Here is an 8,027-nt window from a genome sequence, read left to right on the forward strand (position 1 = left end):
AATGCCCTGTGCAGGAGGGAGTTTTCCTTTTCTCTAGGATTTGAGGAACATGCAATGCCATCAGAGGACACTTTGGTACCAAGATTCTCTCCCCTGGTGACAGCACGAATTTTTTCACTGAAATAATTCCAAAGTGTACTAGTTTTAATGATGCTGAAATAGCCAGCTGTGAACACTGGAATTATGGCATTAGGGTCTCTTTGTAAGAGATAACTTAGTAGCTAAGTTGGCTTGTTTTCATTAACTCATAAAAACTTCATTTCATAGACACATTGAATAAAACCTGTAATGGGAACTAAAATCTTAGTCTGCCCATATAATTTTTCTCTTAATGGAATCTCGTGCCAATAAGTCAAACATAAAGTTTCTGATTTAACAGCATAAGAGAAAGAAACATATAATGAAAACCATGAATTGGGTGGTATTATACCATACGGGGGGCCTGACATTATCCGGCGAAATTGTATAAGCATTTGCTCTTTGCCCCAGCAATCCTACTCCTAGGAACCTTCCTCCAAAGGGGTTGGTGCTGTAGGCCTCTGGGAATTTCCAAATGGTGTCTCTCTGAAGGAGGGCTGCCAGCCAACAGGTCCCAACAGGGTCACACCATCCCCATCTACCAGCTCCTGGGAGTTGCAGAAACACAAAAACAACTTTGCATTAATAGTCCATCTGAAACCCAGAGAAGATGTCACCAGGCCTTTCACCAAGACGTGAAGCCTCTGCCTGGCCCAGAGGGACACATGTGTACTCCAGGCTGCATTCTGAACCCTCATGCCTGTGGCCGGGCCATGCCTCACACGTCGTTCCTACTAAACCGACTTGCTCACGTCGAGCCCCTGTGGTAATCCATTCTCCCTTTTTGTTTTGAATCAGGGTCTCTCGTTGTTGCCCAGGCTGGAATGCAAAGTGAGGTCAGCTCACTCTAACCTCAAACTCCTGGGCTCAAGGGATCTTCCCACCTCAGCCTCCCAAGCAGCTGAGATCACAAGTGTGCACCACTACGCCCGGCTAATATTTTTGTTTTTTAAACCAGGTACTGTGAGTGCTCACCTGATTTTTGGCTCTTACAAGGGTGTTTGTGTGTGTGTGTGTGGAGATAGTTGCTAAATTGGTGTCCTTGCTGGGTGGATGATGGGTGAAGCCTTTTATTCTACCATCTTGCTCCATCTCTCTCCTCCTTTTTATTTTTTTAAATAAAAATGGGGTTTCACTGTGTTGCCCAGGCTAGTCACAAACTCCTGGGCTCAAGTGATCCTCTGGCCTCCCAAAGGGATGGAATTACAGGCGTGAGTCACTGAGCCCAGCCCGTCTACTCTCTTAGTGTTCCCATCCCTATACTGTTCTGTCTTCCCTTTACCAATTTATCCTCTTCTCAACTTTGGTCCAGATACCATGCCATTTTTGTAGACCAACCTTCCTTATCTTCACTGAGGTCATACCTGGGTTCAAACACCAACTGAGGCGTCACTACCTCTATGACCTTGAGTAGTCATTCATTTTTTCAGGTATGCATCTGTATGATGGGCTTGATAGTTCCATCTATTTCAGGCAAGGTTCCCTTGCAGTCACAGGAACCACTCTAACTATTTTAAGCAGAAATGGATTTCACACAGGAGTTGTGTGCTTACAAAACCTTCACATGGGTCAAAGAAGCAGGCTACAGAAGAGGCCTGCAGGAAAGATTCATAACATGATACCACAGGACTATCCCACCAGGGAAGCCACCTCTTTTAACTCAAGCACAAAACTCTGAATCAGGAAGTGGCACAGCCCCAGAACCTCTGAATCAACCTTTGCTTCCAGGGATGTAGCACCTCAACGGTGATAGAGATCAGGGGGCTACCATGACAATGTTTGCTCCCATGGCCTCTCCACACTGACTAGATCTGCACCAACAAAAATATAGATGTCCCAAGTCAGCTCTCTCATGGCTGCACCTAATCAGCAGCTTCCAAATCATATGTGGAACCCTGTTTGCAAGGCAGGCTGGGAAATGCAGTCTCGGTCTCTTCAGCTCTGTAGAGAAGAAAAAGCAGAAGGTTGCAGTGAATAGATGAGGTCTCACTCACGTCCGAGGGGTGTGGCGAAGAGTGCAGCCAGGCTCTGACATCCTCATCAGTTTATTCATTCATTTACTCAGCAAATGTTTATCGCCAGTTATTGCACCAGGAGTTCAATGATGAATGAGGCACAGTCCCTGCCCTCAGGGAGCTGATAGTCTATGCTATGGGCTGAATTGTGTCCCTTTTCCCAAATTCATATGCCGAAGCCCTAACCTCCAATGTTACTATATTTAGAGCTACAGTTTTAGGAGGTAAAGCTAAACAGAGTCATGGGGTGAGATCCTAAATTGATAGGATTGGTGACTGTATAAGAAAAGAAGCAGACATCAGAGCTATCTTTCTCTGTACATGCACAGTGGAACTGCACTGGGAGGATACCTCAAGAAGGCAGCTGTCTGCACGCCAGGAAGAGAGTCCTCACCAGGAACGGAACCATGCTGGTCCCATGATCTCAGAATTTCAGTCTCCAGAGCTGTGGGAAAATACATTTCTGTTGTTGAAGCCACCAGTCGGTGGTAATTTGTTATGGTAGCCTAAGCAGATTAAGACAGTCCCAGAGGGTTCAGGCCAGAAAGCAGGCAAGTCTAGCACAGGCTGCTAAGTGCTAGTAGGGGACAAGCACCAAGAGCTTTGAGAGCACAGAAGTGGGGCACCATTATAAGCCTTAAGGGGCCAAACAAGACATTTGGGAATCTAAGGGTAATGCCAAGGTTCAGAGGAACGAGAGTTCCTGGCATGACCCAAACACAAGCAAGTCAATGGAGCTAGAAATGCCCTATTTCTAGGATGTTTGAGGAATTTGAAAAGGAAGGGGTGAGTGATCAGGCTAGAGCAGATCCTTGTAGGATGGAATCATTGGAAGGACTCAAAGGCATGCCACAGGTGCACTCATCTACAGCTTTAATAAAGGTGAGGGATAAAGCCATCAGGAAAAGAGAATGGAGGCAACCTAAGAGAGGCTAGAAAACTTAGGCACAAACCCTTGCTGTCCTTTCTCATTTGCACAGCATGAATTCGGTCTTCAGAATGACCCACCAAATGTGTGCACATTATCTTGACTGAAAGGGAGCTTTTGCAACTTTGCAGAGGGGTCTTTTAGAACCAGATGAGGCTGTGTAACTGGTTAAAGCAGATGCTACTATCAATCTATACATCCTGAAACAGTGCAGACAAGCCAGCCCCCAGTGCTGCTGGCAGAGTTGCAAACTTTAAATGGCACCTTGTAAATCATCTCATCTTTGTCTACTGCAAAAGTCAGTACCAGACAGGGTGAACAACCACTCTAGTTTGCCCAGACTGAGGGGAGTGGTTCAAGAAGACAGGATTTTTAGTTCAAAAACTAGGAAATATTAGTTTGGTACCAAAGTAATTGCAGTTTTTAACCATTAAAGGTAAAAATTTTAATGTTTTTAAATATTAAAAGGTTTCTGCTGGCCAGGCATGGTGGTTCATGCCTCTAATCCCAGCACTTTGGGAGGCCGAGGTGGGTGGACCACTTGAGGTCAGGAGTTCAAGACCGGCCTGACCAACATGATGAAACTCCATCTCTACTAAAAATATAAAAAATTAGCGGAGCATGGTGGCTCATGCCTGGAATGCCAGCCACTCGGGAGGCTGAGACAGGAGAATCATTTGAACCTGAGAGGAGGAGGTTGCAGTCCAGCCTGGGCGACAGGGCGAGATTTTGTCAAAAAAAAAAAAAAGGTTTTTGCCATTACCTTTAATGGTAAGAACCACGATGACTTTTGCACCAACTACAAGGGAAATAGCCTTATCTTACACAAGATGAATGCATGTTCAGATCTCATGGGCACCGTGGGCTTCATGCAGAGATGCTGTGGGTGCCCCGCAGAACCCCTGAATCCCTTCTGCACTCACAGGCCTTGGAGGTCCTGCTGCAGGTACCTTGGATTCCCCTGAAGGCTTTGTTTCAGCTTCCCCGGGGGACAGGCTGGAAGTGCTGCATAATTAATGACACCAGCAACAGTCCTCAATGGGAGTGGGAGGACGCACACCCCGGCCTCCTTATCCTTTGAGTGGTCAACTCTGAGGATGTTCCACACTCCCCCACAAGAGGGCTCCACCATGTTGTGTGGCCATCACCAACAGCAGTCCATGGCTCCTTGCTGTGTCCTGTCTTACTTCCCTACTCCCTTCCCTGTGTTTCCCAGGATGGCATCATTTGCACCCAAACCCTTAACTTCAGGGCTATTCTGACGGAACCCCGGCAAATACCTGCTGCTAAGGATGTTTGACTCTATATGGATTTAGAGAAGGGGGACAAGCAGGGAAGTGGCATCATTACATTTGTATTTTATTAAGAAGAGAAATAAAAATTCCTGCCTTCACAAAGCCTACATTTGAGGAAGGAGGCTGTGGTGGGCAGAATAACGCCCCCCTGTGATATTATGAGATATTGTTTTTTGTCCATGGTTTCTGGCTCATAACTCCCATAGCTCTTGTTAGAGTGAACAGAATCTCTCTGACTTTCTCCTGCTCTCCCTTCACCTGTCTTAAAACCCTTGTTTTAAGTTTTAAGTGGGTCATAAAACTCTTATTCCAGCGGGGGTCCTGCCCCATAACCTGGAGGAAGGAATACTGCACGGAGAGGCCAAGAAGAGCCTGAGGCCTTGCTGGGCTTAGATCACACTCTTTTTGTCCAGTCTCTCTCTTTCTTTCTCTCTTCTTTCTTTCTTTCTTTCTTTCTTTCTTTCTTTCTTTCTTTCTTTCTTTCTTTCTTTCTTTTCTTCCTTCCTTCTTTCTTTCTTTCTTTCTTTCTTTTTCTTCCTTCCTTCCTTCCTCCCTCCCTCCCTCTCCCTCTTTCTTTCTCTTTCCTTCCTTCCTTCCTGCCTCCCTCCCTCCCTCCCTCCCTTCTCTCTCTCTTTCTTTCTTTCTTTCTTTCTTTCTTTCTTTCTTTCTTTCTTCCTTCCTTCCTTCCTTCCTTCTTTCCTTCCTTCCTCCCTCCCTCCCACCCTCTCCCTCTTTCTTTCTCTTTCCTTCCTTCCTTCCTTCCTTCCTCCCTCCCTCCCTTCTTTCTTTCTTTCTCTTTCTTTCTTTCTTTCTTTCTTTCTTTCTTTCTTTCTTTCTTTCTTTCTTTCTTCCTTCCTTCCTTCCTTCCTTCCTTCCTTCCTCCCTCCCACCCTCTCCCTCTTTCTTTCTCTTTCCTTCCTCCTTCCCTCCCTCCCTCCCTCCCTCCCTCCCTCCCTCCCTCCTTTCTTTCTTTCTTTCTTTCTTTCTTTCTTTCTTTCTTTCTTTCTTTCTTTCTTTCTTTCTTTCTTTCTTTCTTTCTTTCTTTCTTTCTTTCTTTCTTTCTTTCTTTCCTTTTTTAATGGAGTCTCGCTCTTCCACCAGGCTGGAGTGCAGTGGCACGATCTCAACTCACTGCAACCTCTGCCTCCCGAGTCCAAGTGATTCTCCTGCCTCAGCTTCCCAAGTAGCTGGGACTACAGGTGCATGCCACCATGCACAGCTAATTTTTGTATTTTTAGTAGAGATGGGGTTTCACACTGTTGGTCAGGATGGTCTCGATCTCTTGACCTTGTGATCCGCCCACCTTGGCATCCCAACGTGCTGGGATTACAGGCATGAGCCACTGCATCTGGCCTGCAGTCACATTTATATGTGGTTGTCCATGCTTTGGTCATTCCTATCCAATGAAGTCTCCACAAAAGGGCCAAAAGACAGGGTCCAGGAGCTTCCAGAGAGATGAGCACATGGAGGTGGACAGGAAGGTGAACAGAGACTCATTCAAGTGCTGGGACAGTGGTGGGTCCCGACTCCATGGGGACAGAAGCTCCTGTGTTCAGGACCCTTCCAGACCTCATCCTGTGACTCTTCCTCTGGCTGTTTCTCTGTATCTTTAAAAATATCCCTTATAATAAACCAGTGAGCATAGGTAAGTGTTTCCCTGCATTCTGTGAGCCTCCCTAGCAAATTAATCAAAACTGAAGGGGGTGTTGGAAACCCCAACTTGAAACCAGTCGGTCAGAAGCTCCTGAGACCTGGACTTGGGGCCGGTGGGAAGAGTGGCCAATCTTTTGGGACTGAGCCCTGGGCCTGTGGTTTCTGAGGCCATCCCCAGGTAGATAGTGTCAAAATTAAATTGAATTGGAGGACACCCAGCTGGTGTCCGCTGCAGAATGCAGAATTGATTGCTTGCTGGTATGGGAAGTGATCCCCATAATCCCCACACATTTGGTCACAGAAGTCTTTTTTTTTTTTTTTTTTTTTGAGGCAAAGTCTCACTTTGTCGCCCAGGTTGGAATGCAGTGGCGCTGCAACCTCTGCCTCCTGGGTTCAAGGGATTCTTGTGCCTCAGCCTCCCAAGTAACTGAGATTACAGGTGTCCACCACCACGCCTGGCTAATTTTTGTATTTTTAATAGAGACGGGGTTTCACCATGTTAGCCAGACTGGTCTTCAACTCCTGACCTCAAGTGATCCGCCCACTTCGGCCTCCCAAAGTGCTGGGATTACATGAGTGAGCCACCGTGACTTCTCTGTCACAGCTCTCCCCTTGATCCCACAACCCAACAACTAGGGCATCTCTGGGACTCTCATTTTGGAGCTGGTGCTACACATCCACATTAATATCCCTCAAAGCAGTTGGTTCCATTTGTGGCACGGAGCTCTCTGGTGAAATTGTCCAGATATAAACTTTCAACAGCTTCAGAATTTTATAAGGCCATTTTCATTGTCTTATTTCACTGTCAATGAGAGGTCTTTTAGGCATTTGCTTGGAGTCCACAATGGACACAACCTACTTTCAGCTGGACACTGATCATTGATTCACTTCAAAATCAGGATATGATGAACGTTTCTCAGGGTGGGAGCCCCCAGAAGTAGCATAACCACTGTCCACCTGTTAAAATGCAGAGAACTTGCTCATATTCCAGTGGGGAGAGCAAGTTCATATTTGTTATGAGCTTTGAAGAGCTGCTTGGATGGAACTTCAGTCCCAATCCTGTTGACTGGAGGCATTCAATATTTATGAGCAAATGACATCACCTGCTGTTTTCTGTTTCATAGGAGTCCATTCAGGTTACAAACAATATATTAGGGTAACTGTCAACAGGCACGCAGGCTTCCACGCTGGCCCCGTATTGGGGCAGAAAGAGTTCAGCAGATATTCCCCTTAGCTTGAAAGACCTCAAATTCATAGATGCACCAAAGGGACAGAAACGCCAACACTGAACTGCTGTGTTCTCCTGATGTGATGTAATATGCCAATCAAATGTGAAGATGGAGACAGAGGTTGGAGGGATACAACCACAAGCCAAGGAACACCAAGAGCCACCAAAGCTGGAAGAGACAAGGAGGGCTCCTCCCTTCGAGCTTTCATACTCAGGGAGTATGACCCCACTGACACCTGGGCTTCAGACTCTGGCCTCCAGAGCCATGAGAGGATCAGTTTCCATTCTTCCAAGCCACCCAGTTGTGGTACTCTATTAGCTTAGCTCTGGGAAAGCGATCACAGGACAGTCTAGGTGTGCACAGCTCAGCGGTGACAAAGGGGCAGCGGAGGCTGATGCCGCCTGGAATCCCTTCATCATAGGAATGCTCCTCTGCTGAGGCAAAGTGACCTAGAACCAGCCACTCATTAACCAGCTAAAGTACTTCACCAGAGGCTGGTGAGTCTGCGGTGTCGTCCTCGGCACCCCCACCCGCCTCAGACCTGAAGCAAAGGCAGGCTGTGGTTAACTTTCCATCACCTCCCTGCTTCTTGCCCAGTGGGTCTTCCCACCCTGGGTGGAGATGTCCCTTTAAACACACCTTGTTAGCCAGGAACCCTCCCTAGCTCCAGAGTTACCCTCCAAAGTCTTCTTCCCACACACCTTTCGTGGTCAAAGGGATACATCTCTCTGTACCCAGGAAGGAGGGCTTGAAAGCTGCCCCTATTTCCAGATGACAGGGACAGCCTTTTGGATATAATATTTATCCCCAATGCCTACAAGGACACCTG

This window comes from Macaca fascicularis, chromosome 3 (assembly GCF_037993035.2).
Source record: "Macaca fascicularis isolate 582-1 chromosome 3, T2T-MFA8v1.1".
NCBI lineage: Eukaryota > Metazoa > Chordata > Mammalia > Primates > Cercopithecidae > Macaca > Macaca fascicularis.